The sequence below is a fragment of the Delphinapterus leucas genome, chromosome 11 (genome assembly GCF_059928025.1).
Source record: "Delphinapterus leucas isolate spDelLeu-1000000601 "Yukka" chromosome 11, BTC_Dleu_Yukka2, whole genome shotgun sequence".
Taxonomy (NCBI): Eukaryota; Metazoa; Chordata; class Mammalia; order Artiodactyla; family Monodontidae; genus Delphinapterus; species Delphinapterus leucas.
In genome coordinates this window covers 93,263,684-93,274,785 of record NC_143139.1, presented here as the reverse complement: position 1 = coordinate 93,274,785, position 11,102 = coordinate 93,263,684, and the positions used below count along the sequence as shown (strand labels likewise).

Here is an 11,102-nt window from a genome sequence, read left to right as displayed (position 1 = left end):
TAGTTTTCCCCTCGAAGTTGCAAACCCTCAGATCCAGCCCCACACGTGTTCTTGACACTCCTGTTCCTGTGTGTCTGTGGGTCTTGCACGTCTTCCGGTGGGTAAGTTATTTCCTCCTGGGTACGGAGTGTGCTCCCCTGCCTGGTCAATGCTGGGAAAAGGAGGGGGAGGCGAAGGTGAATTGAGAAGGAAACGTGCGATCTTGAGGAGTATCTGCCTCAGGTGAAGCCCTTACTTGGTCACCAGGTAGTCAGCCGTCTTCCAATGCCAGCCAGAGAGGTCAGGGGATTCTGGTGGTCAAGTTTCTTGGGCCCTTTATCCCTAATGTTTTCATCCCAGGGCTTCGAGTTCTGCCTCTTCCCTGTTGGCGCTCAACTTAGCATAAGAGGCCCATGAGGCAGTGTGTTCAGTCTCCTTTGCAGATCTTTCTCTCTTACAACTAACTAACAGGCCCCATGGCCAGCAGGATATGCCCCGTGGGTGCAGGAGGTCAGGGGCTCTTTAAACACTCTCATAAATAAAATACAAAAACAATATATGATTGATATACATACATGGAAAGTAACTCTACTTTCCAAAACAAAAAGAAACCTAGAAGAGGGCTTCCCTGGTGGCGCAGTGGTTGAGAGTCCGCCTGCCGATGCAGGGGACACGGGTTCGTGCCCCGGTCCGGGAAGATCCCACGTGCCGCGGAGCGGCTGGGCCCGTGAGCCATGGCCGCTGAGCCTGCGCGTCTGGAGCCTGTGCTCCGCAACGGGAGAGGCCGCAACAGTGAGAGGCCCGCGTACCGCAAAAACAAAACAAAACAAAACAAAACGTAGAAGAGGCCTTCTGGCTTTCACAGCATGGCCTGAGCGGGTAGTGGGCCGACCTGGGGCTGCCATTCCCTTTATTCAGGCTTTTACACTGAGCCGACTCTATATTCAGGGCTAGAGCTGTTGTGTGTCCAGTGCTTCGTCTGCAGCCCGTCCCAGTGCACAGGTGTGGTGAGGCCACAGCATGTCAGGGATTATCCCAGGGTCCCTGTTGCTGTCTGGTGGGGGATTGGGTTGCACATCCCACCCTGAAGATCCGTCTCTGAGACCCACGTGCAGGACCTCTGTCTTAGCTTCGGTTTCTCTTATGGGTTGAATTGTGTCTCCAGAGCCAGCCCCACCCCCTCACCTCCCAGAATTCATATGTGGAAGTCCTAACCTCCAGTGCTTCAGAAATACGACTTCATTTGGAGATTGAGTCTTGACAGAGGTAATCAAGTGAAAATGATACCATTAGGATGAGCCCTAATCCAGTGCGACTGGTGGCAAATTTAGGCTCAGAGACAGAAATAGAAGGAAGGTGATAGAAGAGACATGGGAGGAAGATGGCCATCTACCAGCCAAGGAGAGAGGCCTGGAACAGATCCTTCCCTCACAGCCCTCAGAAGGAACCAGCCCTGCCAACACCTCGATCTTGGACTTCCAGCCTCCAGAACTGCGAGAACATAAATTCCTGTTGCTCAGGCTGCCCAGTCTTAACTTTGTTACAGCAGCCCCCGCAAACTGCTACCGCATCCATGAGAGCAAGAGTCTGGGACTGGGCTCGGGTGCAGGTCTGAGACTTTATTTTGGAGGTGGGGTAAGGACTAGGGACATTACAAGGACTCCGACATTATTTTTCAAATGGAAGCCTGATTGCAACACGGCACAGCTTGTGTGAGGGTTCTGTTTTCCCCTCCCATCTGCACTGTATCCCCTTGAATGGTTCCTTAAGCTTAGACCAAGGTGAATGGTGGACCCTTGAACTCTAAGAAATAAAAATCAAAACATGTCGTTAGTACTATATTTTCCTTTGCTTAGAACTTTAGTATATTAGATGTAGGGAGAGCCTTAGTGATCGTAAGATAAAGAAATTGGGTTCTGAGTGAATGTAGTCAGCTGGTTCAGTGTTCTTGTTTTACAGATGAGAAAATCGACAGTGCTAGTTGAACTCTTTTTATAAGAGGAAAATATGGCCTCATTTTAAATAAAAGTAAAGTTGAAAAAAAAACCAAAAAGTCCTTACTCCTAGGGGGCCGGAGTAAGCACTGGGGAGAGAGGGACAGGGAAGGAGGAAGAAAAGCCAGGATAAGGTGTGTCAGTGAGGTTGACGCCGTGGGCAACAGGGGATTGATTCCACTCAGACTTTGTGAGAAGCATTCCAGTGCCCCGCCCCCAGCCCCCTGCAGATTGTCACCCCGGAGGACCGGAGACGGGAGTGTTTATCTGCAGGCTCCTGTACCTCATTGGCAAGGGTCCCAGGGTCACTGACTCCCTTGTACCTAGGAGCTGTGTTCCTACAGAGGTCAAGGACATCAGAGGAGTCCGCGGGGCAGGAAGTGAAGATGGGCCATCTACCCTCCACGGCTAAAATCAGAGAGGAGGGCGAGAGGACAGGAGCTGAGCAACCAGAAGGAAGAAAGACGATCCAGTCAGTTTTTCGTTCTGAGTTTAAAGTGTTGGTGGGCACATAAGTGGTAGATAAAGCCACAGGGGTGATGGCAGGGGTCCAAGGTCAGGGTTGGTTGGGAAGAGGCGAGAAGGCAGTGGGTGGGCGAGCTCCTGCTGCCTCTTAGTTCTTGCCTGGGAAGAGTCTGGCCTCTTCCCTGGCAGCTCCTTGATGACTCCAGTTAGAGACTGGAGGACTTAGCAGGCCTTGCCCTCAGCTCTGAGCCGTCACCCTGATTCTGGGTCCCCAGGAAAAGTCGCGTGGGACCCTGGTACAGTGCGCAGCCTGACTCTCAGATGTGTTACCTGAGCACAACCTTCTGTGGTGGCACCGTTACTGCGCCCACTTTTATGCGTGGGACAAACAGAGAGGGTGTGGTTAGCTATTCAAGTCCGCACAGCCAGATCACAGGGAGCCAGGAATTTGAGCCTGTGTCTCAGTATTAATCTCTCCACAAGCAGTTCTCAAACTCTTTGGTGTCAGGACCAGTTTAGAGTCTTAAAAATTATTGAGAAGCCCACAGAGCTTTTGTGTACGTGGGTTATATCTTTCAATATTTACTGTATTAGACATTAACATGGAGAAATTTTTTAAATATATATTCATTAAAAAATAATATTGACCTATTACATATTGATATAAATAATATTTCATGAAAAATAATTACATTTTCCAAAACAAAAACAATTAGAAGAATTGCCATTGTTTTTTTTTCAAATCTCTTTCATGTCTGGCTTTAACAGAAGATAGCTGGATTCTCGTACCTGCTTCTGCATTGTCTGTTGCAATAGCCCATGGTATGTAGCCCCTAGAAAATTCCACCATACACTTGTGAGAGCATACAGTGGGAAAGACAAACAGTATGTTAAACATTATCATGAAAAGCTTTTGACCTTGAAGACCCCTGAAAGGGCCCTGGGGACACCCAGGGCTCCTTGGTCCATGCCTGAGAGCCGCTCCTCTTCTTGTGAGCTCTGTGGTGGACGTCTGGGCCGAGGTCTGGTTCTGACTCTTCCATGGAGTCACGGGGGCAGCCTCGAGGTTTCTTCTGGTTCGGACCTTCAGAGAGCTCACTGTGAGTGACTTTTCTAGAGGTCAGCTGTCAACATCCCACCTTCATTCCTCGCTGCCTTCTAAAAGGAAAAGCCGAAGAACAGAAAGGAGGCCAGCCGAGGAAGAGAAAAGATGGACAAGAGAGGAAGGATTTAAGGCAAGTGGGAGGAACGGCAGGGGTGGCAGGGGTGCGGATGGAGCCTGGGAACAGAAGGGGTGGCAGCCAGGGGAGAGAGCGGCTGGGAGGAAAGGAGGCCACCGACCTTGAGAAGCCATGTAGAGAACCACAGGGCCAGCAACTGTGAAAAGGAAGAGAAAAGAAGACCCCCCAGAAGGTGGGGGAAGTGAGAGGGCCCTTGGAGGGGCAGAGGGAGACCGCCCTGGCCTGGGACCGGGCAGCCAGCAGCCTTCCCGGCTTTCTGAAGTTTCCCAGTTGTCCTTGAAAATGTGACGGGAAAGGGGAAGAGACACTGGCTCCCAGCGTTGGGGGCTGCAGCCCCACATGCCCCCGGGTCAGGCCTTCCCCATCCAACCCCAGCACCGCAACCCAGGGCCTTCAGTCTTTTCCTGGACCCCACCCTTTAGTGGAATCAGGCGCATCTGAGCCGGGCGTGATCCTAACACCCATACACCCCTAATGATCTTCCCTGGAAGTTTGATCTCTCTTCAGTCTCTCTCCCCGCTGGGCGCATTCCGACTTTGGGAGGCTGGGAGTGGGATGGGAGTCCCTGCCTACCACAGAGAAAAAGGAGTCTTGCCAAGGAAGCTGTGTGGCGGGGTGTCGGGGGAGCCTCAGGGCAGCCAAGGACAGGGCAAGGTCTGGTTGAATAACCAAGCACAGCAGTCAAGCTGCCCCCAGGAGCTGTCCGCCCGCCACCCCTCAGTCACTGGAGTGAACATTTTTCCTCTGCTCAACCATTCGTTCACTTTCCTCTTGATTCTTTCATCTGTCCAATCATTCAGCCAGCACAACCCACACCTCTGGTTCAAGATGGCAAACTGACCCCAGGCATTTATTTTTTCTCCCTCCTAAAATCCCAGGAAAATGACCGTCAAGCAACCAATCAAGCTGAAACTAGAGGAAGATGGATAGCAGGACTGCAAAACAGGAAGGGAGGCATCCAACAAAGGAGAGATGGTGAGGAATTTCCAGAAGGTATCAAAGTGACCGAGGTCAGAGTAGCATGGGGACCAATCAGAGCTGACAGGGCTGCAGGTAGAGGGCACACTCAGGAGGACAGGTAAGGGGTGGGGACAGGTCTCCCAAGCAACAAAGAGTCTAGTTTTTCAAACAGACCTCGAGAACACTCCCACTCTGGACATTGTGACGTATGAACAGAGCGGTCAGCTTTCTAGAAATGACCAGCCAGGTTGGCTCCTATGGGGGTTGGGGAGGGCTTTCCCAATAGGCTTCTGACGTGGACGTCAGGGTCAGGGCACGCAACAGGGAAGAGGGAATAAAGTGTTCCCAACAGCCATAAAGCACTCTCCCAGCCCCTGCTTCTGGAGCTTTGTACCCACTTCTTGCTGAAGAAGGGCCCGGTGGGGCTGACTGTCTCCTGAGTCCTGCCCTCCCCAACCCTGCTCTGCACCGAGGTTGACACTCTTACTTGCTGCATTAGTGTCCTAGGGCCTCCAGAACAGAGGACCACAAATGGAGGGTGGGGCTTGAACAGCAAACATTTATGTCCTCACAGTTCTGGAGGCTAGAAGTTTGAAATCAAGGTGTCAGCAGAGTTGTTTCTCCTGAGGCCTCTCTCTTTGGCTTGTAGGTGGCTGTCTTCTCCCCATGTCTTCACGTGGTCTTCCTTCTGTGTGTGTCAGTTTCCTAATCCCCTCTTATAAGGACAACACTCATACTGGATTAGGGTTCACCCCATGACCTCATTTAATTAATCACCTCTTTAAAGGCTCTATCTCCGAATGCAATCACATTCTGAGGTCCTGGGGATTAGGTCTCCAACGTGAACTCCAAGGGGGGACACAAATCAGCTCATAACAGTTGCCTCCCGACACCCAATTCGTCTTCCTGCTAGTAGAACCTTCATCATTCAGGAGGAGAGGAAGTGGCAATTATCCAACGAAACACTCAATTTCCCCGTTCCCCTCCCCAGCTCCCTTCAGCTAGGAGTGCTATATGACCAATGACAGGTAACTGAGCGATCTGAAGTGTGCCCCTGAATTTGGGCTCACCTGATGTTTCCTCATGTCGATGAAAATTCAATTAACTGGCAAGTTAAAAAGAAAAAGGGGAATTTTATTTGAGCCAAACTGAGGATTATAACCCGGGAAGCAGATTCTCAGAAGGCTCTGAGAGCTCTTCCGCCTGTTAATTAGAAGTCAAAGGCACAGTCATATACATTTTCGAGACAAAGGGTCATACATTGAAAGGACATACTGGTATTTTACTTAAAGTTCACCAAGGATACATAGTCCAGGTAAGCCTCGACAAAGCAAGCAGCAAGTCATCACGACCCCCTACAGCGCTGGGAGAGAAAGCTATTCTTTAAAAAGTGACATTGCTAGCATCAGAAGAAAGGGAAAAAAATTGATCTTTATGGTCAAGTAGGCACTCCCATCTTTGAGGAGCTCTGGTTAATATGTAATGCAGATGCACACCACACACGAAGGAGGGAGGGAGGGAGGAGGCCCAAATGAACACGCAGAGAGAGAATTTTATGTTTAATTTTTCTTGTCCTGCCTTAAAATATAAATTTTATTTCATCACTTGTGATTAGATTCAGGTCACGCATCTTCAGCAGGAATATCACAAAAGTGATGCTGTGTTGCCATGGTACCCCATCCGGATACGACTACTCATGCTATCCAGTTTGATTATTTGATTAAGATGGCGTCTGCCAGCCTTCTCCACTGTGAAGTTACTCTTTTTGTTTTGAAGTTAATAAATATTTTCTGGAGGAGGTATAGGCGTACCTTGGAGATATTGCAGGTTTGGCTTCAGACTACCACAATAAAGTAAATACCGAAATAAAGCAAGTCACACAAACGTTTTGGTTTCCCAGTGCATATAAAAGTTTTGTTTACACTATACTGTAGTCTACTAAGTGTGCGATAGCATTATGTCTTTAAAAATGTACATAACTTAATTTAAAAATACAAATTGGGCTTCCCTGGTGGTGCAGTGGTTGAGAATCCGCCTGCCAATGCAGGGGACACGGGTTCGATCCCTGGTCCAGGAAGATTTCCACATGCAGTGCAGCAACTAAGCCCGTGCGCCACAACTACTGAGCCTGCGTGCCACAGCTACTGAAGTCTGTGTGCCTAGAGCCCATGCTTCGCAACAAGAGAAGCCACCACGAGTAGCCCCTGCTCACTGCAACTAGAGAAAGCCCATGCTCAGCAATGAAGACCCAAGGTAGCCAAAAATAAATAAATAAGTAAATTTCTTTATAAAATAAAATAAAGATACAAAATGAAAAAACCCAATTAGAACAGTAACATCAAAGATCACTGATCACAGATCACCATAACAAATATAATAATAATGAAAAAGCTTGAAATGTTGAGAGAATTTCCAAGTGACACAAAGACACAAAGTGAGCAAATGTTGTAGGAAAAATGGTGCTAATAGACTTGCTGAATGCAGGGTTGCCACAAACCTTCAGTTTGTAAAAAACACAGTGTCGGGGACTTCCCTGGTGGTGCAGCGGCTAAGACTCCGTGCTCTCAATGCACGGGCCCGGGTTCGATCCCTGGTCAGGGAACTAGATCCCACATGCATGCCACAACTAAGAGTTCGCATACTGCAACTGAGGAGCCCACGTGCTGCAACTAAGACCTGGCGCAACCAAATAAATAACTAAATACATATTTTTAAAAGACAAACAAACGGGACCGCCCTGGTGGCGCAGTGGTTAAGAATCCGCCTGCCAATACAGGCGACACAGGTTCAAGCCCTGGTCCGGGAAGATTCCACATGCCACGGAGCAACTAAGCTCGTGCGCCACAGCTACTGAGCCCGCGTGCCACAACTACTGAAGCCCGCGTGCCTAGAGCCCATGCTCTGCAACAAGAGAAGCCACCGCAATGAGAAGCCCATGCACCGCGACGGAGAGTAGACCCTGCTTGCTGCAACCAGAGAAAGCCCACACGCAGCAACGAAGGCCCAACACAGCCAAAAATAAATAAATAAAATAATAAAAAAAAAACAGTATCTGTGAAGCACAATAAAGTGAAACGCAATTAAACAAGGTCTGCCTATAATTTGAAACTATGTAAAATCCCTTCCTCATCACACTTTCAGTGTAGTTATTTATATTAGTATGGATTCATGGTTTCCTATTTTTTTCTTTTTTTTTTTTTTGCGGTACACAGGCCTCTCATTGTTGTGGACTCTCCCGTTGCGGAGCACGGGCTCCGGACGCGCAGGCTCAGCGGCCATGGCTCACGGGCCCAGCCGCTCCGCGGCATGTGGGATCTTCCCGGACCGGGGCACGAACCCGCGTCCCGTGCATTGGCAGGCAGACTCTCAACCACTGCGCCACCAGGGAAGCCCCATGGTTTCCTATTTTATTCAATGGCTATCATTCATTATCATCACTATTTACCTGAATGCTCAAAATTTCTCAGATTTGGCCAGTTTTAACCTATTTTGGCTACTATAGCTTTACGGTGTGCTTAACATTTAATGTTTTTAAAGTTTTTAAATACTTGGCAGGGCAATTCTCCTCCCTGCCCCCCCAGCAACATTGTTATTGTTTTTCAGAATTGTCTTGGCTATTCTTGCAGATTTTCCCTTTCCATATTGAGTTTAGAATTGGATTTCTCAAATTATACAAAATTTTCAAATGAAATTTTGGTTAATATTATTTTGAATTTATAGAAGAAAGGAGGAAGAAAAATAAAATATTTTCCCTAGGAACATTAAATGTTTCTTCACTTTATGTAGCTTCTATTTTATGTCCTTTATTATGGTTTAACAATTCCATTCATACAGTGTACTTATTTCTTCTTAGGACTCTTCCTAGGCATTTCATGATTTTTGTTACAGCTGTGAACGGTATTCCCCCACACCAAACACACACAAACATTTTTAAATTAGTTATCACTGATTTATTGGACCACTGTTTATATATATGTACATCGTAATGGTTTCCTAGGCTGCCATAACAAAGTGTCACCAAAGGGGTGGCTTTAAGCGACAGAAATGTATCCTCTCACAGTTCTAGAGGACAGAAGTCTGGAATCAAGGTGTGGGCAGGCCGTACTTTCTCTGAAGGCGCTAGGGAAGAATCTTTCCTGTGTCTTCTCCAGTTGGGGCCTTTCTCTCCTGGCGTTGCCGGCACTCCTTGGTGTTCCTTCGTTTGTAGATCATCACTGCAGCCTCTATCTCTCACCCCACACGAACTTCGCCATGCGAGTCTGTGTCTCTCCTCTTCTTGAAGGACTCCAGTGCTGTTAGATGAAGCATCCACCATACTTCAGTGTGACCTCATCATAAATAATTACCTCTGCAACGATTCTATTTCCAAATAAGGGCAATATTCTGAGGTCCTGGGAAGGGGGGGATACTACCCAACTCAGTACATACATATTTCACAATTATTATTAAAAGCTTTCTCACAAATGGGATAGAAACTACTAATTATCCCACTCTTTTTATTCCTCCTTTTTTCAGAGTCTATAACCCATGATTTTTAGCAAGTTACATGGTCATCCAAAATAAAGGCCACATTTACCATACGCCTTTGCTGCTAGTTGTGGCCGAATGACTAAGTCCTGCTCAGTGGGATGTGAAAATAAATGCCGTATAGCAGCTTCTGGGACCCCTCCTAAGAGACAGCTGGTTTGGTCCTTTGACCTTTCTTCCCCTCTCCCCCCATCCAGCTACAGAACACAGATGTTATGATGGGGCTATATTTTGGGCCACAAGGACCAAGGTCCAGCACATCCTGAGGATGACAGCAGAAGGCTGGAATCAGCCCAGGCCCTGAATGGCTGTGGGCCCATTTTCTGAGCTCTGCAGCTTCTATCTGGACTTCTCTGTTTGAGATAAGCATCCAGGGCTGCCATATTGCACAAGCCCAGGGAGTGCTGTTCACAGGGCAGAGGACATGAACGGAAGACTCTGGAGTTGTGAGGTGAACAAACTGCATGGCCATCCTCAGAGGCCCTGCTTCTGTCTGGTTTAAGCCCCTGGTTGGATTTCAGTTACTTCCAGGCAATCTTAATTTTAATAAATTTTTGATAGTTTCTTTAATATCCAGGTGTGTTTTGTGCTTGCAGGGGAATACTCATTAGTATTGGTACTTTGTTTATTACACAATTTGTAAAAATAATATAGCTCTGAAAATCAGTTTTCCTCAAGCATTTAAACATAATTATTAATGTGACTAGCTACAGTCCCTTAAAACTTAAATGGCAATTACAGATCTAATATGATTGATTTTTTGAACCCTTCAGATGTCTTAAATAACAAGCCAAACATTCACAGATAAAATATTTCAGAACAATCAAGGTTGTAGGATCTGAATCATGTAACGGTTGACTCTTTATTGAGATGCACAAACTAAGGAGATTTAAACTGAAATCTTTGAGTGTTAGGCCAAGTCTTTTTTAACAATAATAAATATTTATTTATGGCATCAGAAACTGTTAAGTTTCTCTTTGTCATAGAGATTTTTTTTAAACTTTTTATCCATTTAATTAATTAATTTATTTATTTATTTATGCCACGGCACACAGCTTGTGAGATCTTAGTTCCCCTGACAGTGATGGGGCTGAGTCCTAACCACTGGACTGCCAGGGAATTCCTTTTTTTTTTTTTTAAGATTTATTTACCTATTTATTTGGTTGCATCAGGTCTTGGTTGCAGCAGGCGGGGTCCTTAGTTGTGGCATTCGAATTCTTAGTTGTGGCATGCATGTGGGATCTAGTTCCCTGACCAGGGAGCGAACCCAGGCCCCCTGCGTTGGGAGCGCGGAGTCTTAACCACTGCACCACCAGGGAAGTCCCCGTCATACAGATTTTAATTTCTGACACTTTGTATCTTTTCCAGAATTTATGCATGTTCTAAGTTTGCATGGCAATTTGGGATCCCTTGAAATTCCATATGAACTTTTAGGATGTTTTTTCCTATTTCTGCAAAAAATGACTTTGAGATTTTGAAGTGATCACATTGAATCTGTAGATCATTTTGGGTAGTATGGACGTTTTAACAATATTAACTTTTCGAATCCATGAACATGAGATGTCTTTCCACTTGTCCGTGTCTTCTTTAATTTTTTTCAGCAGTGTTTTGTAGTTGTCCATGTAGCGGTCTTTGGTTTTCTTGGTTAACTCCTAAGTATTTTATCCTTTTTGATTCTATTGTGAATGGGATTGCTTTCTTAATTTCCTTCTCGGATTTTAATTATTGGTGTAAATAAATGCAACTGATTTTTGTATGTTGATTGGATTTAATACTTTTTATTGCTTTTTTAAGTGTAATATTTCCCCCTTTTCCATTTTTAGGTAATTGTTGTTAATATAGAGAAAAAGCTTTTATACATTAATTCTGACTTCAGCCCTCTTGTTTACCCTGCGTCTTTTCTCTTTTTTGTTTCCCTTTCAAATTCAAGTGTACA

At 46.3% G+C, this 11,102-nt stretch overlaps 1 long non-coding RNA gene across 1 annotated transcript; it reads left to right on the top strand.

The window, feature by feature from the left end:
- The first annotated feature begins 1,239 nt into the window (after window positions 1-1,239).
- Window positions 1,240-10,928, top strand: LOC149748074 (uncharacterized). Its single transcript, XR_016395060.1, has 2 exons — window positions 1,240-4,654; window positions 6,255-10,928. It is a non-coding gene; the product is annotated as an uncharacterized LOC149748074 (long non-coding RNA).
- The last annotated feature ends 174 nt before the right edge of the window (window positions 10,929-11,102 follow it).